The sequence below is a fragment of the Neoarius graeffei genome, chromosome 9, assembly GCF_027579695.1.
Source record: "Neoarius graeffei isolate fNeoGra1 chromosome 9, fNeoGra1.pri, whole genome shotgun sequence".
In the NCBI taxonomy this organism is placed as follows: Eukaryota; Metazoa; Chordata; class Actinopteri; order Siluriformes; family Ariidae; genus Neoarius; species Neoarius graeffei.
The window spans coordinates 28,484,446-28,508,049 of record NC_083577.1 but is presented as its reverse complement, the minus strand read 5'-3'; positions in this window follow the sequence as shown (position 1 = coordinate 28,508,049).

Below are 23,604 nucleotides of genomic sequence, written 5' to 3'. Positions count from 1 at the left end.
ATTTATCTACTGAGTAAAGATACTCCTTACACATTACCCTGAGTCTGTTGCAACACTTTTTAATACAGGGCTTTTTTATACTCATCATTCATCTCATTATCTGTAGCCGCTTTATCCTGTTCTACAGGGTCGCAGGCAAGCTGGAGCCTATCCCAGCTGACTACGGGCGAAAGGCGGGGTACACCCTGGACAAGTTGCCAGGTCATCACAGGCCTGACACATAGACACAGACAACCATTCACACCTACGGTCAATTTAGAGTCACCAGTTAACCTAACCTGCATGTCTTTGGACTGTGGGGGAAACCGGAGCACCCGGAGGAAACCCACGCGGACACGGGGAGAACATGCAAACTCCACACAGAAAGGCCCTCGCCGGCCACGGGGCTCGAACCGGGACCTTCTTGCTGTGAGGCAACAGCGCTAACCACTACACCACCGTGCCGCCCGCCCTTTTTTTATACTCAAAAAAAAAAAATCACCAAGACATGGCTAGCTAGTCTAGCTCATTCAGCTAGCTAATGGTTTATCAGTACAAGTTTCCACAGGTTGGATGTTGTGCTGCAAAATGCTGAAATCTCCACAGGTTTTAGCTCACATAATTTACAGATTGTTATTACATATTTTTCTTTGAAGCATTTCAAAATGAATGAATTATATCGAATAAACTGGGCCAGGGTTGCTTATCTGTCTCCACTGTCTCAGACATTGCTGCTGATGACTGAACATTTGGCACCTGAATTGTAGGCTATTAGCGGAAAACTGGCAAAACAGAATAAAATAAAATAAAAAATAAAACTTGCACATACTGTCTTTTGATTTGTTTACAGTCTTCTGGACTTAAATGCACTATTTAAAATAAACACATGACTTTTGCATTAAATGCATTACATTTTTACTTTGTGGTGGTGATCAAAAGTAAAAGTAGGCAAAAAAACTCCCCCTCAGGTTAAAGTACTATGATTTAATCATACTCAGAAAATAACTGTTACAATAAAGTACTATCAGAAGAGTATGTGTAGTTTGTTACTTTCCATTTAACAGTGAAATTTTCATATTTAACAACACTGCTTGATGACGTACAGTCCTGTGCAAAAGTCTTAGGCGCATGTAAAGAAATGCTGGAGACCAAAAATGGCTTAAAAATAATGAAATGAAATGTTTCAACATAAAAAAAAGTACTATAAACAGTAATCAGTAAGCCACAATCAGTGAAACAAAGTCAGTGTTTGGTGTGAGACGACCCTTTGCTTTAAAAAAATAATAGTCTCAGGTGCAGTGAGTGCAGTTTTATGCGGAAATGATCTGTAGGTTTTACTGAGCATCTTACAGAACCAGCCGCAGTTCTTCCGGACTCTTTGACTCTCACACTCGCGTCTTCATTTTGCACCAAAACCCAGCAGCCTTCATTATGTTTTCTTTTTTTAATCTGAAAAGTGCTCTCTTATGTAATATGCTGCTCAGATACAAACTTTTTTTTTCTGTAACATTTAATTTTGTGCTGGAAAATGAACGTTTGGACTCTAAAATGTTTTTGTACTGACTCGATAATGTAGAAGTCACAAAATGGAAATCTATAACAAAGTTTGTATGAAAAAAAAGTGTTGCCAGGCAAAACAAACCTCACCCGGCAGCACTTATTTTATACCTATATGCTGATAATGGTAACATTTCTCAATCATCAGCTGTCAGGTTCTAGTCCTATGATAATCCATGACCTTGAGTTTGACATTTCAAAGCCATTCAAGGTCAAAGGATCATGGTGGCAACTGAAAACCCATATGTTGATAATCTGGCTATCGTGAACCATTTTAAAGTTATAGCCCTTTGAAAACCCATAACCTTCAGTTTGACCTTTCAAGGTCACGCAAGGTCAAAGGTCATGGCGCCAAATGAAAGCCCGTATGGCACTTCCTGTAAGTTGATAATGGTAAATATCTGTCGACCATCAACCGTTTTCAAGTTACAGCCCTCTGAAAATCCATGACTTTGAGTTTGACCTTTCAAGGTCACTCAAGGTCAAAGATCATGGTGCCAAATGAAAGGCCATATGGGAGTTTCTATATGCTCATAATAGTAAACGTGTCTATTGGCAACCGTTTTCGAGTTATAATGGAAAATATGTTATTTTGACTGAAAGGTTGACCTTTCCGGTGACCTTGACCGTGACCCGATTACTGCCAAAATTTAATCAGGTAATTTACGGACCATTGCCCGCCTAGCCTGAGAATTTGAAGTCAATCGGTCTAGACGCTAGATTGTTAAAAGACACACACACACAAACAAACCGCGCTGATTACTCCGTCGCGGGTGAGGTTACAACACACTGTAAAACCCGATAAGGTCACTGAGCTCAAACATTTTATTGAAACCGATTATGTAAAAATTTTTGAGGTAAGTAACTTAAATTTTTTAAGGTAAGATTTCTTAAAGGTCCCATGGCATGGTGGTTTGTTGGTGCTTTAAACGGGCTCGTGGAGGTTTCCGGATGTTATATCCGCAGCCTTTCTCGAAATGAACCCTCGGCATGTAGATATAGCCTCCTGGGAGAAAGCCCCATTTCAGCGCTTTTCCCAGTGCGTCGTTTTGCTAATGAGAAGCAGGAGGCGGGGAAGAGTAGAGGGTGGGGGCGGGCCATGGGGGGAGGGGGAGGGGCTTGACCAAGCTGCGCACACACATACTCGCTGCTATCAGTGCCTGTAGCCACGCTGCTAAGACAAAACCCCGTTCTCCCTCGGACTCCTTTCATAAACTCAACGTGACACAGAGAACAGAGAGTGAGAGTGTTCGGAGTGGTAGTTTACGAACGTATAATACCCTAGGCTTGAACACGCACTCCATAACCAAAGAGGATAGAAGCAGCAACTACAGCAACATAGCACTTATCTAACAGAAGACATGCATTGCGGAGCAACAGTCAAACATAAGCTCATAAGTTACAGTCAATTTCCAGACTAAACTCAGTTTAACAGAGCATGCTGCATGCTCTTTAGTTTTGTAGCGCAGATTACCTGGCTAACTGCAGGAAGCGGTTAGCTGCACAGCTAATGTAGCCATTGCTAGGCTAACGCACCGATTTTAAAACACGGCAAAACGACTTAACAGTTATACACTTACTTGTTCGGTGTTTGTGGCTGATGCGGCAGGGATGCTTGGTACGGACCCAGGCTTCAGTGACAGTTGATGTGCAAAACCTGCCCTGTACTGTCCCAAGTTGTGGAAACATTCCTCAGGAAAATGCTTCCGACAAACATACACCGTCTTAGGTAGACTCGACGGCGTATTATTGGAGTAAATAAAATTAAGCCACTGCGTCTTCAGGGGCTCTCCCGTCGGCAGTAAAAACAGACTCCTTTCTGTGTTGTCACATCCATGTACAGCGCAATTTCCATGTTTCGCTCGCTTAGGTGATGCCATGTTGTGTCCTCTATGGTCTCCTCACTACAACTGGGCGGGCAATCCATACAGTGGGTGGGAATCCAGAGGGGGGGCGTGGGGATCATCTCCCTTGCTGACGTCGTAAAGGGAAGAGCTTATCAACGCGCCATTTTGACGCGCCATTCTCAAATGTTGGGCATAGTTTGGTTTACACATTATGAAATTTCTAGCCACTGGGGTGACTTAAGAAGGTCAGAGGAACTCATTTTAACGTTAAAAAACCTCAGAAAGTGAAAATTTCATGCCATGGGACCTTTAAAAATTACAATTAAGTGTAACTATAGTGTAATTTTTAAGAAATCTTACCTTAAAAAATTTAAGTTACTTACCTCAAAAATTTTTACGTAATCGGTTCCAATAACATTTTTGAGCTCAGTGACCTTATCGGGTTTTAAGTTTCAAGTTTATTGTAGCCATATCAACAGTATAAAAATACAGTTGCTAGGAATATACTTTGGTGTGCTCACAGGGGGTCGAAGACTTTTGCACAGTACTGTATATGAATTGAATAGTATTCGAGCACCAAATTGTGAATTGTGGATTACAGGATGATCAGTACTGCACACTTTCTGGTTAGTTGAAAGCATGCTTCATAGCACATTCTCACTTTACACTACAGCCTTTAACCATCTGAATATGTTGTCGTGCTTAATGCCAGTTAAATTTCTTGCTGTGAAAGCAGCTCGACTGACTCTGAAACCAGTTTTGCTTTTGTAGATGTAATGTTTAAAAGGTTGTTTAGCCTTAGGGAGCTTTTAATCAGGTTTTTTTTTTTTTTGTGATAGGGCTTGTGCTAGTTCTTCAGGCTTTTATGAGGAATTTAGGTCACAGATACAGCAATAACCCCCTTGTGAGCAACAAAGGTTCAAATGTATGTGTACCAGTGGCTAATGTTAAAAAAGTAATGGTGCGGCTGACTGATAATCATTCTTATATCTAACATAGCCACAAGCAATATCGACTTTATAAGACCATCGAGCATCATAACCCTGCTTTAAATAGCTGAAGTAAAGCAACACAATCACTGTGGCCAGAAATACAAGCTAAATATAAATCTACGTTCAAGTCTAATGCAAATTTTTAATGCAACAGCAATCTGTAAGAGTAAGAAATGAAAAATATTTCCCTTCGCTAATACTGTAGTCATTTAGCTATCTGTTTGGCTAACACCTCGTTTTCAGAATCAGTTCAGAATCCATCCCATTTTCCAGCTTTTCTTGTTAAAATGTTAAAGGCCAGGCACAGAGTTTTACTCAGTTCAGAAGTTGGACGTAACAAAGCACAATTACTTTTATTGCTGAACTTATGTATTTGTTCACTACCGTTCAAAAGTTTGGGGTCACTTTGAAATGTCCTTATTTTTGAAAGTGAGCACCCGGAGGAAACTCACACAGACACGGGGAGAACATGCAAACTCCACACAGAAAGGCCCTCATCGGCCACTGGGCTCGAACCCAGGACCTTCTTGCTGTGAGGCAACAGCGCTAACCACTACACCATCGTACCACCCTCATAAATGACCATAAACAGATAAACAGATTTGTCCATAAGTAGATTTGGCATTTTGTCTGTTCTGCAGATGACAATGTCTTCCCATTTAAAGTTCAACCGCAATCACATCACATGGTGCCTACGACCAGGAAGTAAATCACATTCTAACAGTCTTCAGGTGAACCAGAGAACATAAACCGGTTTTGTTGGACTACAAATTATTTATAGACTTTTGTTGGTCTATAATATCAGAAATATTCTCTCATGAAGATGGGTTAAAGATACTGGATGTTTCAAACATATATCATCAAGCGATGTACAACAAGTGCAAAAGTCAGGTACAAAAAGTGCTGAACTTCTAGATAAGAAAGTTCTAGTGCCAAATGTACAAGTGACCGAATAACACTTAGTGTAATATTCTGTTGAAGTAACAACAGTCAGTCAAGGAAGACAAACCAAGCATACAAATAAGCCGACAAAGCACAACTAAATAGAGGGGAAAAAAACCCCCTGACAACTAACACTAAGGCATCATGACCAGGCTAGACAGCACACAGCCTGAGTTGGTCAAGACAACTAAGGCAGCTACGTGATTACACAGTGGGCAGGGAAGAAGGGGAGAGGTGCAGCTTGAAGAGGTGAGTCTTTAGTCTGCGCTTGAAGGTGGTCAGGGAGTCAGCAGTTCTGACCTCAATGAAGGTCATTCCACCAACGAGGAACCAGGACAGACAGCAGGCTTGAGCGGGCTGGGCAAGAGCAGAGAGGAGGAGGGGCAGGGTCACCAGTAGCAGCGGAGCATAGGGATCTGGTTGGCATGTAGGGGCGGCTCAGACTCTAGCGGTATGCTATCACCAATGGCGAAGATCTTTCTGTAGGTATATACAACCCCGATTCCAAAAAAGTTGGGACAAAGTACAAATTGTAAATAAAAACGGAATGCAATAATTTACAAATCTCAAAAACTGATATTGTATTCATAATAGAACATAGACAACATATCAAATGTTGAAAGTGAGACATTTTGAAATTTCATGCCAAATATTGGCTCATTTGAAATTTCATGACAGCAACACATCTCAAAAAAGTTGGGACAGGGGCAATAAAAGGCTGGAAAAGTTAAAGGTACAAAAAAGGAACAGCTGGAGGACCAAATTGCAACTCATTAGGTCAACTGGCAACAGGTCATTAACATGACTGGGTATAAAAAGAGCATCTTGGAGTGGCAGCGGCTCTCAGAAGTAAAGATGGGAAGAGGATCACCAATCCCCCTAATTCTGCGCCGACAAATAGTGGAGCAACATCAGAAAGGAGTTCGACAGTGTAAAATTGCAAAGAGTTTGAACATATCATCTACAGTGCATAATATCATCAAAAGATTCAGAGAATCTGGAAGAATCTCTGTGCGTAAGGGTCAAGGCCGGAAAACCATACTGGGTGCCCGTGATCTTCAGGCCCTTAGACGGCACTGCATCACATACAGGCATGCTTCTGTATTGGAAATCACAAAATGGGCTCAAGAATATTTCCAGAGAACATTATCTGTGAACACAATTCACCGTGCCATCCACCGTTGCCAGCTAAAACTCTATAGTTCAAAGAAGAAGCCGTATCTAAACATGATCCAGAAGTGCAGACGTCTTCTCTGGGCCAAGGCTCATTTAAAATGGACTGTGGCAAAGTGGAAAACTGTTCTGTGGTCAGACGAATCAAAATTTGAAGTTCTTTATGGAAATCAGGGACGCAGTATCATTCGGACTAAAGAGGAGAAGGATGACCCAGCGCTCAGTTCAGAAGCCTGCATCTCTGATGGTATGGGGTTGCATTAGTGCGTGTGGCATGGGCAGCTTACACATCTGGAAAGACACCATCAATGCTGAAAGGTATATCCAGGTTCTAAAGCAGCATATGCTCCCATCCAGACGACGTCTCTTTCAGGGAAGACCTTGCATTTTCCAACATGACAATGCCAAACCACATACTGCATCAATTACAGCATCATGGCTGCGTAGAAGAAGGGTCCGGGTACTGAACTGGCCAGCCTGCAGTCCAGATCTTTCACCCATAGAAAACATTTGGCGCATCATAAAACGGAAGATACGACAAAAAAGACCTAAGACAGTTGAGCAACTAGAATCCTACATTAGACAAGAATGGGTTAACATTCCTATCCCTAAACTTGAGCAACTTGTCTCCTCAGTCCCCAGACGTTTACAGACTGTTGTAAAGAGAAAAGGGGATGTCTCACAGTGGGAAACATGGCCTTGTCCCAACTTTTTTGAGATGTGTTGTTGTCATGAAATTTAAAATCACCTAATTTTTCTCTTTAAATGATACATTTTCTCAGTGTAAACATTTGATATGTCATCTATGTTCTATTCTGAATAAAATATGGAATTTTGAAACTTCCACATCATTGCATTCTGTTTTTATTTACAATTTGTACTTTGTCCCAACTTTTTTGGAATCAGGGTTGTAGTTTATAATAAATGTATGATGTTGCCTCATGATTCTCTTTGCTACTCTGTATTATGTACATGGATTTAAAAATGCTATTTTTTTATACTTGCCTACTGGAGGGTGGCATGGTGGTGTAGTGGTTAGCACTGTTGCCTCACAGCAAGAAGGTTCTGGGTTCAAGCCCAGTGGCTGGCAGGGGCCTTTCTGTGTGGAGTTTGCATGTTCTCCCAGTGTCTGCATGGGTTTCCTCCGGGTGCTCCGGTTTCCCCCACAGTCCAAAGACATGCAGGTTAGGTTAATTGATGGCTCTAAATTGACTGTAGATGTGAATGTGAGTGTGAATGGTTGTTTGTCTCTATGTGTCAGCCCTGCGATGATCTGGCGACTTGTCCAGGGTGTACCTCACCCATAGTCAGCTGGGATAGGCTCCAGCTTGCCTGCAACCCTGTATGATGGCCTTCTGGATGATTAATTCATGCTCAATAACTGCATCACCAAACCATTTAATTAACTATCATAGCAAATAATGTATTTAATAGTCAATTTTCACACAACAGATCACTAACTACAAACAAATACACATGCTTTTGAATACGGTCTAGTTCTTAGTGAATAAAATGTTTATCAGTGTCTAATTTAGGTTTTATTGAGCAAAGATCAAGACCCGAATTAACTCCTAATAAGTGTTCCTTCAAATAAAGTGTTACCTCTTCTCACTACACTGCCACACACAATCCCATATGTTTTTTCCATCATCAAATATTATAATCAGAAGACATCATATAAAGTCATAAAGTGACATTTTAGCATTAGACAGCTAAATTTCTCATTCTCATCTCATTATCTCTAGCCGCTTTATCCTGTTCTACAGGGTCGCAGGCAAGCTGGAGCCTATCCCAGCTGACTATGGGCGAAAGGCGGGGTACACCCTGGACAAGTCGCCAGGTCATCACAGGGCTGACACATAGACACAGACAACCATTCGCACTCACATTCACACCTACGGTCAATTTAGAGTCACCAGTTAACCTAACCTGCATGTCTTTGGACTGTGGGGGAAACCGGAGCACCCGGAGGAAACCCACGCGGACACGGGGAGAACATGCAAACTCCACACAGAAAGGCCCTCGCCGGCCACGGGGCTCGAACCCGGACCTTCTTGCTGTGAGGTGACAGTGCTAATCACTACACCACCATGCCATGCCAGCTAAATTTCTAATAAATGTAAATTTGACAGGAATTAGATCTCATTCTCATCATCTTCACCACCATCGCCCATCCATCTATCCATCCATTTTCCATAACCACACATCCTGTGCAGGGTCGCGGGCAAGCTGGAGCCTATCCCAGCTGACTACGGGCGAAAGGCGGGGTACACCCTGGACAAGTCGCCAGGTCATCACAGGGCTGACACATAGACACAGACAACCATTCACACTCACATTCACACCTACGCTCAATTTAGAGTCACCAGTTAACCTAACCTGCATGTCTTTGGACTGTGGGGGAAACCGGAGCACCCAGTTGTGCTGTGTCATTTGGGAACCCTTCACACTACTCTAATTTGAGACACAGAATTTCCATTCAATCAGTCCATAAAGGACCAAAGGGAGACAGAGGCACTAAAACATAGACAGTTTGTGTGGGATTTCTAGCCTTGTTCATTTTGTGCAAACATGATTTAAAACAGTGCAGTGAGATTTGTTTTCATTTCTGCTGTTTGCATCTGAAAATGAGGAGCACAAACGGTTTATGAAGAACACACACAGACACACACAGTTTAGTTCGAACAAGGTCTCCAGCTCTAAACCAAGACACTCTTTTCACATGACCAGTCTTTGTTCAGGAGAAGTCCTGCATGCTCCTGCATGTCTTATTCACTAATTTTACAGCACAAGCTGATATTTTGGTTACATATAGTAGTGCTTGAAAGTTTGTGAACCCTTTATAATTTTTTATATTTCTGCATAAATATGACCTAAAACATCATCAGATTTTCACACAAGTCCTAAAAGTAGATAAAGAGAACCCAGTTAAACAAATGAGACAAAAATATTACACTTGGTCATTTATTTATCAAGGAAAATGATCCAATATTACATATCTGTGAATGGCAAAAGTATGTGAACCTCTAGGATTAGCAGTTAATTTGAAAGTGAAATTAGAGTCAGGTGTTTTCAGTCAATGGGATGACAATCAGGTGTGAGTGGGCACCCTGTTTTATTTAAAGAACAGGGATCTATCAAAGTCTGATCTTCACAACACATGTTTGTGGAAGTGTATCATGGCATGAACAAAGGAGATTTCTGAGGACCTCAGAAAAAGCGTTGTTGATGCTCATCAGGCTGGAAAAGGTTACAAAACCATCTCTAAAGAGTTTGGACTCCACCAATCCACAGTCAGACAGATTGTGTACAAATGGAGGAAATTCAAGACCATTGTTACCCTCCCCAGGAGTGGCAGACCAACAAAGATCATTCCAAGAGCAAGGCGTGTAATAGTCAGCAAAGTCACAAAGGACCCCAGGGTAACTTCTGAGCAACTGAAGGCTTCTCTCACACTGGCTAATGTTAATGTTCATGAGTCCACCATCAGGAGAACACTGAACAACAATGGTGTGCATGGCAGGGTTGCAAGGAGAAAGCCACTGCTCTCCAAAAAGAACATTGCTGCTTGTCTGCACTTTGCTAACGATCATGTGGACAAGCCAGAAGGCTGTTGGAAAAATGGTTTGTGGAAAGATGAGACCAAAATAGAATTTTTTTGTTTAAATGAGAAGCATTCTGTTTGGAGAAAGGAAAACACTGCATCTCAACATAAAAACCTTATCCCATCTGTGAAACATGGTGGTGGTAGTATCATGGTTTGGGCCTGTTTTGCTGCATCTGGGCCAGGACGGCTTGCCATCATTGATGGAACAATGAATTCTGAATTATACCAGCGAATTCTAAAGGAAAATGTCAGGACATCTGTCCATGAACTGGATCTCAAGAGAAGGTGGGTCATGCAGCAAGACAACGACCCTAAGCACACAAGTCGTTCTACCAAAGAATGGTTAAAGCAGAATAAAGTTAATGTATTGGAATGGCCAAGTCAAAGTCCTGATCTTAATCCAATGGAAATGTTGTGGAAGGACCTGAAGCAAGCAGTTAATGTGAGGAAACCCACCAACATCCCAGAGTTGAAGCTGTTCTGTACGGAGGAATGGGCTAAAATTCCTCCAAGCCGGTGTGCAGGACTGATCAACAGTTACCAGAAACGTTTAGTTGCAGTTATTGCTGCACAAGGGGGTCACACCAGATACTGAAAGCAAAGGTTCACATACTTTTGCCACTCACAAATATGTAATATTGGGTCATTTTCCTCAATAAATAAAATGACCAAGTATAATATTTTTGTCTCATTTGTTTAACTGGGTTCTCTTTATCTACTTTTAGGACTTGTGTGAAAATCTGATGATGCTTTAGGTCATATTTATGCAGAAATATCGAAAATTCTAAAGGGTTCACAAACTTTCAAGCACCACTGTAAAATGCACTGCAGTGTTATGGACAGTTGTAAAGGGCTTAACATGCTCGTTTTGTACTGACTGGTCCACTGTGGAGAAGGTGGATAGCACTGGTTGTTATAAAGTCATGTAGACCAGTGTTGTAGTTGAGCCACTAAACCTCAAGTCCGAGTCCAGTTCTGAGTCCCCAGTGTTCAAGCTCAAGTCATTTGAGTACGAGTCGAGTCCACTATTGATCTGAGTCGAGTCCGAGAACAAGACTCCAACCGCACCATTTGACGGTGGCTGTTGCTGCCTTTATGTGAAAGCTTCTCTGCTACTGTGATGGACTAACGTTCCTGCTCAACTGCCCCATTTTAGTCAACAGGCTACAGATAAAAAGCTTGTTCATCACTCAGCAAGCCCCGCCCACTATCAACAGAGCAAATAACATGAGAGAGGGTTAACACTAGCTAGTTCATCGCTCAGCAAGCCCCGCTATCAACAGAGCAATGAACATACAGTAGCGTGTCACTTCCTTCTCTGGGTGGAGTCTTGCCAAATGACGATTGAAGTTCGAGGGTGTCCCTGTCGTCTCTTCGATAGTTCTTCTACATATGGAACACATAGCAGTGCATTTTTTCCCACTGCACAAGAAGTCTGAATAAGCAAAGCGGACGATCCTAGGGGCGTCTCTCCAGGCATTTTAGCACCATTAACGTTAGTTTGTTCCTGAACATGACGTATGAACAGGCGAATGTGCATTCTCTTGGACAAAATTAGCATAAAAATTAATGTAGATATAAATATCTTATGCCAAATTATTATGACATGCTACAAAAATAAAGAAAAATTCAGAGTCCTCGTCTCCAATTTACGAGTCCGAATGCAGTTAATGCACGAGTCCGAGTCATCAGTGCTCAAGTCCAAGTCGAGTCACGAGTCCTTAAAATTAAGGCATGAGTCGGACTCGAGTACTACAAGCCTGATATAGACAAAGCAATAATCTCGCTTGAGCTCTTTGCATGGCCAGATTTTTTCTTCATGCATCCATGTTTTAATCGACAAAACATCCAGTCCATTAATAATGTATTTTAGCATTTTTGGCATGGAAGCAAACTGGATCAGGGAAAAATTCAGTGAAACTTACACATGATTAAGTCTGTCATTCCATCACCCTCCACTACCATTCAAAAGTTTGGGGTCACCCAGACAATTTTGTGTTTTCCATGAAAAGTCACACTTTTATTTCCCACCATAAGTTGTAAAATGAATAGAAAATATCGTCAAGACATTTTTCTGGCCATTTTGAGCATTTAATCGACCCCACAAATGTGATGCTCCAGAAACTCAATCTGCTCAAAGGAAGGTCAGTTTTATAGCTTCTCTAAAGAGCTCAACTGTTTTCAGCTGTGCTAACATGATTGTACAAGGGTTTTCTAATCATCCATTAGCCTTCTGAGGCAATGAGCAAACACATTGTACCATTAGAACACTGGAGTGAGAGTTGCTGGAAATGGGCCTCTATACACCTATGGAGATATTGCACCAAAAACCAGACATTTGCAGCTAGAATAGTCATTTACCACATTAGCAATGTATAGAGTGTATTTCTGATTAGTTTAAAGTGATCTTCGTTGAAAAGAACAGTGCTTTTCTTTCAAAAATAAGGACATTTCAAAGTGACCCCAAACTTTTGAACGGTAGTGTATATCCAGAGATTGCGTTACTTCATCCATGACTTGATGTAAGGCTCTAAGAATGTCGCACCTCTGCATGGTCCTATTATGGATTTAGTAGCAGGGTAATTAAGCATTAACCATTTTCCTGTTCAAACACACCTAATTCAAGTAATCTGCTAATTACCCAGGCCAGTTCTGAGTCAAAATATGTGTGCGCTAACATGTGCATGGCACAGCAAGGGTGTTTCAGGATTATGGTTGGGAACCACAGCAGTATTTTCTTTCAAATCCAATATGCTGAAACCCGGAGGCAAAACCTCACTGTCCAATTACTTACATACTTGCACTGTAGAACCTGAACCAGTGGGGAGAAATCACCATTTACATTCTATGCATTAAAACAAGTACAGGGCATACATATAAACAGGGATGGAAAATACTTGAGTAACTGTACTTGGTAGAGTATATTTATTTTGCTTGAGTATTATCAACATTTAATATTTATACCTGATTACATTTACAAGAACATTTTTTTCTCTTGCTACGTATCAATCAAATAGCTTTAACATCCAATCATATCAGCATCTAGTTCATTAATGTAGAAAAAAAACTAGCAAGACTTGTACCAATCTGACACACAACACAAAGTAGTTAGCTCTATACCCATGTGTGTGTCTGAATACAGATAAGCCACCGAACTACAGTGTGGAACCTGATGATGAGTTCCCCAGGGCCTAGCTCACTAAAATATTTCAGTATGCTGGAGTAAGCAAAGACTCATACAAACCGAGGCATCTCCTTTACCTTCCTTGAAGGCATGAACCCAATTTAATTGGGGTAGTGTGTCTAGATGGAAGCCCTTTTTCACAAAACCTTCCACAAAATTCCCAAGCCTACATAAATCACCCCAAACCATGTGGCAAAAAGTGTTATGGTCTGACGAGACCAAGGCAAAACTTTCTGGGCATAATTCTAAAAGAAATTTTTGGCACAATTACAAGGCAATTTATCACCCAAAGAACACCATAATGACAGTGAAGCATGGTGGTGGCAGCATTGTACTGCAGGGCTGCTTCTCTTCAACTGGGACTGGGGCTTTAGTTGAAGGAGCAGGATCGTGAAAAATGCTCGCAATCCCAATCTATTTTACGCAAAACCTGCAAGCCTGTGGTCAGACAGAATTCACCTTGGCTATGTTGTCAGATTTGCAGCCAGACTTTGCGCAAGAGGAACTTTCTGCTGCTATCTGGAGCCAGTAGAGATGAGAGTCGAAGTCAGGTACACTTACTTGTTTGGTAGGCCCGCCCCCTTCTTCCAATGTAGAAATGGTCAGGCAAATACAGTCACATTTTCAAATTCTCTCTTTACATCTATCCAGAGAGCTTAAATAAAGTGATTAACCAGGAAATTTTGAAATTACGGGGTTATAAAATGCCATTATTATGTACGATTAATAGATGTTCTTAGATGAAAACAATTAAGTGGACTTTAGCTTAAAATACATGTTAAAGATGCAACATCAGTCTGTTGGGCCATTTCCCCAGGTGTGGCCATACTGGATTAGCCAGATACATGGATGTATTAGGAGACGAAAACGAGGGTGGTGCTGCATGATGTAGGATTCCACACGTCTTCTTCCTTCCATCCCGGATCTAAGATGTTTGGCCGAGTGGCTTTATCAAGTAAAGCGAGAAAACTTTACTCCTGAAAAAAGCAGAAAATTATGCAGTGAGCATTTATCAGAAGATTGTTTCATGAAGGACTTGTATGAAAAAAAAATCACTGGGAAGAAGTGAGACACGAGGCAGAAATAATAACTGAATAACCAGATGTGCTCTTGACTTTATTTCACCACAAAACATTGGCAGCACGACAGCATACCGCCGTGTCACGTATCAAACAGATGGGAGATAAGCAGGTAAATATATTTTTTAAAAATAACCAGGCAATAAACTAGCCACTACTTTATTTTGATGCCTTTCCTAATACTACACTGCCATAATTTTTGTGGAGAAATGCAAACAAATTGATGGAGAAGTCACGCAAGACCATAATATTATACTATAGTCTTGTTGTCACACCTGCGCGTGCAACAGAAGGACTTTCAAGCGCGTGCTGAACTGACTTATGCGCGCTCCATGAATGACACACACCTGCACGGGATTAAGGCGCAATCAGCGCGCCTAAACAAGGACTCAGAATGCAGACTGACTTTGCGAAGTATTGCGTTGTTGTGACACATTACCGCACCTTGTTTCCTGACTGATTTCCTGGTTTCTGATTCCTGTTCCTCGTTTTTGACCCTGCTTCTGTTTACGATATTTTGTTTGTGCCTCGCTTGACCTTTTGCTTGATTTACAGTTCACGATATACGCCTGCTGATTTGGACTGTTTGCACTTGTCTTTATAATAAAGATCTTCTGCACTTGGGCGGCACGGTGGTGTAGTGGTTAGCGCTGTTGCGTCACAGCAAGAAGGTCCGGGTTCGAGCCCCGTGGCCGGCAAGGGCCTTTCTGTGCGGAGTTTGCATGTTCTCCCCATGTCCGCGTGGGTTTCCTTCGGGTGCTCCGGTTTCCCCCACAGTCCAAAGACATGCAGGTTAGGTTAACTGGTGACTCTAAATTGACCGTAGGTGTGAATGTGAGTGTGAATGGTTGTCTGTGTCTATGTGTCAGCCCTGTGATGACCTGGTGACTTGTCCAGGGTGTACCCCGCCTTTCGCCCGTAGAGTGGTTCGCCGGAAGAGTGGCGGTGGTGTAGTGGTTAGCACTATTGCCTCACAGCAAGAAGGTCCTGGGTTCGAGCCCAGTGGCTGGCGAGGGCCTTTCTGTGTGGAGTTTGCATGTTCTCTGTGTGGGTTTCCTCCAGGTGCTCTGTGTCAGCCCTGCGATAACCTGGTGACTTGTCCAGGGTGTACCCCACCTCTCGCCCGTAGTCAGCTGGGATAGGCTCCTGTGACCCTGTAGAACAGGATAAGCGGCTACAGATAATGGATGGATGGATGAATAAAATGAGAGACCCTGTGATTGATGAATTGGATCACTCTGCAAACTGACTCGACTTTTGTTATTTGATTGAATAAAAGTTTATTTTTCTGCAACTGCTTGACATTTGACCCTTTTTGGTGAGCGAGTTTCCACAACACTAGCTGGATACATGTTGTTAATACTGAAATAAAACAGCTATTAAGGTTGATATATGGCTAAGTAGGTAGCAAGATGAAACTAACCCTTTATGTTTGAAATGTTTCAAACATTTAATAAACGTACATGTATAGAAATGGATACAAGTTTGTATTAGGGCAGAAAAATTCCAATCAGTAAGTATATTAGATAAATTGAGGTTTTTCACCTGACGTCACAGGGTCACGTGACGCCCCGGTGTCCACCATTTTGAAGGTCAAGCTAGCTAATGTCAACAACAGTAGCTAGTATGTTACTGTAGCAATGTTTACGTTCAGTCATTTGGATGACTGTTAAAACCTTTCAGTCTCAAGTTTTTCCTTTACTGTATTTACTAGTTTACTGTAATTATGATCCGGCAGCTATTTACACCGGATCCAGTATAAATAGCTGCCGGAGCCGACGTCCCAGCCTGCCCGAGCGCGCTAGCTCCCAGCCTGCCCGAGCGCGCTAGCTCCGGCAAGCTCGGACGTCGGCTCCGGCAGCTATTTACACTGGATCCGGTGTAAATAGCTGCCGGATCATAATTACAGTAAACTAGTAAATACAGTAAAGGAAAAACTTGAGACTGAAAGGTTTTAACAGTCATCCAAATGACTGAACGTAAACATTGCTACAGTAACATACTAGCTACTGTTGTTGACATTAGCTAGTGCTAACAGCTAGCTGCTAGTACACTGCTACAACACAGACACCGACCCTAATAATACAGTTCTTGGTCATTGCCTGGTAACAGCAAATTTATAACGGGCCATGTCTCAACAGACTAAGAAGTTATTTCAATGACATTTAATAACATTTTGTTTATCCTGAGGACCGAAAGTAAATGAAAATGTGAACAAACCTTAGCTGTAATAAGATGGCGACCACCGGCTCCAGGGACGACCCGCTGATGTAGGCATGTTACCCAGCCTGACACAAAATATTTGTAGGCATCCAAACTCTTATACGCTTTCAGATCAATACCTGTGTATGGCGATGGGTTTTTAACGACATAGGTATACAGATCATGTGGGCCGAAGTCAGGTAAAGACGAGGGCTTCGTGTACTTCCGTACGTCAGTGAACAATCCTGGTGGAAGCAGGTAAACGTCGTTCTCTAAGCCTGCTGACCTCAATTTTTGCAAATACCTCTCCCTCTGCTCGCCCTGTAAATGCCCTACGTCGCTGGATAGTGAAGGTGTTTTCTGCATCTCGCTCCTTTTTCTTTTATGTTTTTCGTTTGTCGCCTTCCTCGCATTCAAACTGATTCGAGCCGTGACGTCCAAAATGGCAGCATCACATGACTTGGTCACGTGGGTGAAAAACCTCAATAGACAGGGCATGATGCAGGCACTGCAGTTGGTCTCTTCTGGCCAAGGCTGTCAATCATTTCATTCCCAAGTGTAGCCACGCCTTCTTAAGATATAGTAGAAAAACATTTTAAAAACTAATTTGTGTGTGAAAACTGGGTTATTGTAAGCTTTTTCTTTTTACTTTACTCTAAAGTGTTTCTATTTGTTTTTCACTTGAAGTTTCTTGCTTGCTGTATCACATTAAATACATCCGTTATCCGTAACTGCTTGGGTCGCGGGCAAGCTGGAGCCTATCCCAGCTGAGTATGGGCGAGAGACACCCTGGACAAGTCGCCAGGTCATCACAGGGCTGACACATAGAGACAAACAGCCATTCACACTCACATTCACACCTACGGTCAATTTAGACCCACCAGTTAACCTAACCTGCATGTCTTTGGACTGTGGGGGAAACCGGAGGAAACCCATGCAGACACTGGGAGAACATGCAAACTCCATACAGAAAGGCCCTTGTCAGCCACTGGGCTCGAACCCAGAACCTTCTTGCTGTGACGTGACAGGGCTAACCACTACACCATTGTGCTGCCTGTGTAGAACATGAAAAAAAAACCCTGACTATATTAATATCAAGGGATATATATATTTTTTGCCATTAGCTTATGGATAATTATTATTATTTTTACTTTTCAATGATTCATTAGATTTATTCATATAATTCCAACCAGGCCATTTCACCTCACCTGTACTCACTAAGTGGTTTGCACATCATCTGTCAGAAACTAGATATATTACTTTGAGGGAAAAGAAAATGTTTAATTTTACCTTGAGAGAAAATTTAAACTTGAGTGGGTGTCATGAGGCAGACGTATGTCTCTGCAGATTTATTATAAGCAATACTGAGACGAGAAACAAGTACATACAGTCTGAAGTATAGGTTTAGTTAAATAATCATGTGGCAGTGGGTTTGAAACCTGTGAAAATCCCAAGCGATCAGCGGTTTCTGAAATACTCAAACCAGGCCATCTTGCACCAACATCCATGCCATGGTTAAAGTCACAGAGATCATAATTTTTCCCATTCTGATATTTGATGTAAACATTAACTGAAACTCTTGACCTGCATCTACATGATTTTATGCATAGTGCTGCTGTCCATCCATCCATCCATCCATCCATCCATCCATCCATGATGTGTATCTCCATCACTGAAGCTGATATTTAAAGATACATGTGAATCAACTACTATATGATATGATACGATTCACCAGTATTGTGATGCAGTGTGATACGATTCAATGTGATGCAAAAGAATATGACGATGGCAACTTTTACTCCTCCATGATAATCTATGACTCACCTGGAGACGCTTCCAACTCACGTAAGACTTGGCCAAGAAACTTAAGAAACAGTTATAGAGGAGGAAATAAATCTAAATATACAATTACTGGTCAAAATTATTGGTCACATTTCTAAATAATTAAGGCATAAGACCTCCCCTTATCAAAAAGAAGTATACTTCAAGTTCATTTTATTAAGTATACTTAAGTAAAGTTAAAGTATATTTTATTAAGTATACTTTTGTGTACCAAGTATACTGATATCAATGTACTTACAGTATACTTGTTAGTAAACTAATCTAATACTTCTTGGGACTAAATTGGTCACTTTTAGTTTATAAAAAGTATACTTTAAGTCTAAGAGAAGTAAACTTTGAGTATACAACTAGTATTTTTTTATTTTGTGCTGCAAATAAACCACAAGTAAACTTATATACTAATAGTTTACTCGTTCTATACTTGTAGTCCACTTTTTAGTTTACAAAAGCATACTTCATAGTGTACTGGAAATATACTATGAGTTTACTTGTTTTATACTTCTAGTCCACTTTTTAGTTTACTAAAGTGTACTTTGTAGTATACTGGAAATATATTATTGGTTTACTCGTTACACACTTCTAGTCCACTTTTTAGTTTACTAAAGTATACTTTATAGCATATTGGAAATATACTATTAGTTACTGGTTATATACATCTAGTCCACTTTTTAGTTTTGAAGTATACTGCAATTACCCTTCTAGGTATACTATTAGTTTTCGCGCCCTAACCCTTACCTCATGCACACTACCAAGAGACAACTTAAGTGTTTTGTACCTTAAGTTACAATGAAGTTATAAAGGTAAGAATTCACAAAATAACAACAGATACTCAGGATTAAGAACATATTCATTTTCTTTACAAATCAAAATTTAAAGCAACATTGTATTCAATGCCAAAGTATAAAAACATGGCAATGACGACTGAAATTGACATCCAAGCTCTAAAGAAAAAGAAATAAATAAAAAAATGTAATTATCCCACTCAGGAGAGAAAAAAAAAAAACAACTTATATGGAACCACAGACAACTAAGATTCAACAATGCTGAAGCACAACTACAGGGCAAGTACACTTAAACATAAGGCACAAATATTTTAACACTTTATCACACTTTTGTCAAGTATATCTTGATCAAAAGTTTAAGCATAAGCTTAATATACTTAGACTTTTCTAGATAATTTTCAGTATAAACCAAGTATACTTATGTATAACTTTATTAAGTATATCTCTGATAAGTAAATAAAAAGTAAACTGAAAGCATACACTCTTATTTTTAGTTTAAAAGAAGTATACTAGAAGCACACTTGAATAAACTTCTTTTTTGTAAGGGTCTACTAATAATATTAATTGGTTGGATTTTAGGGCGGCACGGTGGTGTAGTTGTTAGCACTGTCGCCTCACAGCAAGAAGGTTTTGGGTTTGAGCCCAGTGGCCAACGAGGGCCTTTCTGTGCGGAGTTTGCATGTTCTCCCCGTGTCCACGTGGGTTTCCTCCGGGTGCTCCGGTTTCCCCCACAGTCCAAAGACATGCAGGTGGCTCTAAATTGACCGTAGGTGTGAATGTGAGTGTGAATGGTTGTTTGTCTCTATGTGTCAACCCTGCGATGATCTGGTGACTTGTCCAGGATGTACCCTGCCTCTCACCCATAGTCAGCTGGGATGGGCTCCAGCTTGCCTGCGACCCTGTACAGGATAAGCGGCTACAGATAATAAACGGATGGACATTGAATCTGAAGGTATGTCCAAACTCTTGACTGGTACATTTATAATTTAGACTAACTTCATGCTCCAAAATGATTGCAGTGTATAGTTTAAAGTTTTGATCTTACACTTCTCACAACATTCATATTTTATTTCTTTAGAGTAACCAAAAGAATAAATTCATATATTGTGAAGGTGAGAAATGATGAATAGACTCAACCTTGCACTCTGAAAATATGATGTATTTTCATTCCTCCAAGCTATCATTAGTCATTTTCCTTATACATGCATAGCCACTTAGGATTTCATTTCTTTGCCCTTTTATAGCCTTGAAAGCCTGTCTTGACAGTTTCAGAAGCAAAGTGCTTGCTGCGACTTTCTAGACAGAAACGGCATAATCTTCTTGTGAATAGAGCGTGTGGGCTTCAGAAAGCATGGATAATAGATGGTTTTCTTTGCTGCAGGATTTAGATACAATGCGCTGGGTCAGGGTGAAGGGCGACGTGACTTTTCTGCATCAAGGCACACTGCTGTAGGTCTGTGCAATATTTCTGTCTTTATAGGTAGCTATTCACACATGAAAAGTCGATACTGCCTTTTCTCTTCTGAATGCTGAAATATAAGTTCAGTGTGGTAACAGTAACTCCATATCCTGAAGTTGATTATTTTCTAATAACAGCATGCAATGCCGACGTTTTTATATTGCCACCAAATGTAATTTGCCTGAGAACAATTTCTTTATTTCTTTTTGAGGTCTTTATATCTAGAACTTGATTTATTATTATTTTTTTAACATAAGCTTTAACGTTTGATTTCATCTTCGGACATATCTTTTTATGCTTATTTACACTCACTGGCCACTTTATTTAGGAACACTCATCCACCTGCTGTTTGTTTGATGCGGTTCTCTAATCAGCCGATCCCTCGACAGCAGCACAATGCATCAAATCATACAGATACAAATCAAGAGCTTCAGTTAATGTTCATAGTGTTCAAACATGAGAATGGGAAAAATTGTGAGCTCAAAGTGTGACTTTCTTTCACTTTGGCATGGATGTTGGTTTGAGCCAGATGGACTGGTTTGAGTATTTCAGAAACTGCTGATCTGGGGTTTTCACACACAACAGTCTCTAGAGTTTACACAGAATGGTGCGAAAAACAACAACAACAAAAAAACATTCAGTTGAGTGAGCAACAGTTCTGTGGGTGGAAACAAACGCCTAAAGGCCCGGTCCCACTGGCCGATGGATACAAAACGTATGCAAAAAGGACACAGTGGACGAGCAAAATTTCGGGGTTGGCTCTATCCGTTTTCATCCGCTCCAGAAATGGACAAAATTGGCGAAAATTTGCGAAAACAGAACGGAAAAGAACGGACGTGGGTAGTATATAGCGGGGATGTTAAACGCATGTTCATAGGAAGCCTAGCGGATGAAAGCGGATGGAAGTGGATGACAGCTCCGAAGGGGTTTCCGGTGATAACTGAGAAGCGGACGCATAGCAGAAAGAGCGGATGCATAGCGGATGAAGGGGATGCATCGCGTACGCCTAACGGAAACAAAGGGGATGTTGCGCGGATGAATATCGGATGCAGACCGTTCACTGCGCATGCGGGGGGTATGAATTGCGTCTGCTCCGCGGATATAAAGGGATGCAGCACGCACGCCGTCAGCATAAAGCGGAAAGACGTGCTGGCGGCTACATCGATACATCTCTACTACTAGATGATTTTCTCCCCCTTTTTATACAAAATATCGATTGTCCGCTAGGTGTCCTTCTACATACTCTAGACATACTCCAGACATCCTAAATATACGAGATACAGCCCAGATATAAACGCTTTGTCCGTTTTGAATACTTTATATACGAGATGCATACGCTTACATCCTTTCTATTTCCGTGCTACTAACGATGAATAGACGTTTCATGTACCTTATCTTTCCTCCCTCTTTCCGTTTTCAGCTGCAGCGGATGTGAGTTGCGAGGATGCCCAGAGGATGCAGAGAGGATACAGCAGACGTTTAACGGATGATGACGGACATAGAACGTTTGTTGCTCGTATATGTCGCGGATTTACATCGTACACGGCGGAAAGTTCATCCGTTCTAAAAGTTTTGTGCAGCTCAAAACTTTTTGCGCGGATGAAATCACAGTGGACGGATGCTCGATGGATAGAGCGTATGAAGCACGTATGCAATGAGTACACAACGGATGCATAGCGTTTTCCAACGGATGGCAAAGATTTTTTTACGTTTTACATCCTCTTTGCATCCGTAAGTGCAGTGGGACCGGGCCTTAATCACTCTTTACAACTGTGGTGAGGAGAAAAGCATCTCAGCATGCAACAGCAGACAGAAGACCACATTGGGTTCCACTCCTGCAGCCAAGAACATATGTGGTGTTCGTATTTTTGTTACTCAGCCAGTGTTCGTGGGTCTGGTGGACCCACTGCATTTTGGTGCTTTAAATTCAACACAATCAAACAATTTTACATTAAATACTTAACAGATGTTTACTTCACCCCAGTTACAAACAACATAAACAGCATATATGATTAATATTTGCCCTTTGCCTTTGTTAGATTACATTTATTTTTAAAAAGTGCTACTGTTTTTTCTAATAAAATGTCACATTTCACATCACACACATTATCTCTAGCCGCTTTATAAATGTAATTTTACAAAAAGAAAATGGGCGGCACGGTGGTGTAGTGGTTAGCGCTGTCGCCTCACAGCAAGAAGGTCCTGGGTTCGAGCCCCGTGGCCGGCGAGGGCCTTTCTGTGCGGAGTTTGCATGTTCTCCCCGTGTCCGCGTGGGTTTCCTCCGGGTGCTCCGGTTTCCCCCACAGTCCAAAGACATGCAGGTTAGGTTAACTGGTGACTCTAAATTGAGCGTAGGTGTGAATGTGAGTGTGAATGGTTGTCTGTGTCTATGTGTCAGCCCTGTGATGACCTGGCGACTTGTCCAGGGTGTACCCCGCCTTTCGCCCGTAGTCAGCTGGGATAGGCTCCAGCTTGCCTGCAACCCAGTAGAACAGGATAAAGCGGCTAGAGATAATGAGATGAGATGAGACAAAAAGAAAATCAATTACAGTCAAGATATGAGCGGAAAAAAAGATGTTTATCTTCAAATTTACAAATGAAGCACGGTTTTTCTTAACAACTGATTTTTATTTCTTTGAATTTCATTTGAAATTGAACCCAATCAGTTCAGTTTACACAACACAAGCTGAACACATACAGTAACCATGTCAGTCTCTACAACACATCATCCCTACGCTCGTCTTCGTTTTAGGACGGGCTGATGCGCCATCTCATCCTCTTCTTCAAAGTCACTGTCCGACTCTGGATTTTCAGAAATGTGATCCTCACGTTCTGAAACGTCTTCCTCTACATCATCATCAAAAGCTTCTCTCTCTTCCAAAATCATTTGCAAGTCCATCTGTGCAGAGAATCTTTTGGCCATCTTGATCAGTTGTGATAAGGAGCCACATTGGAAAAG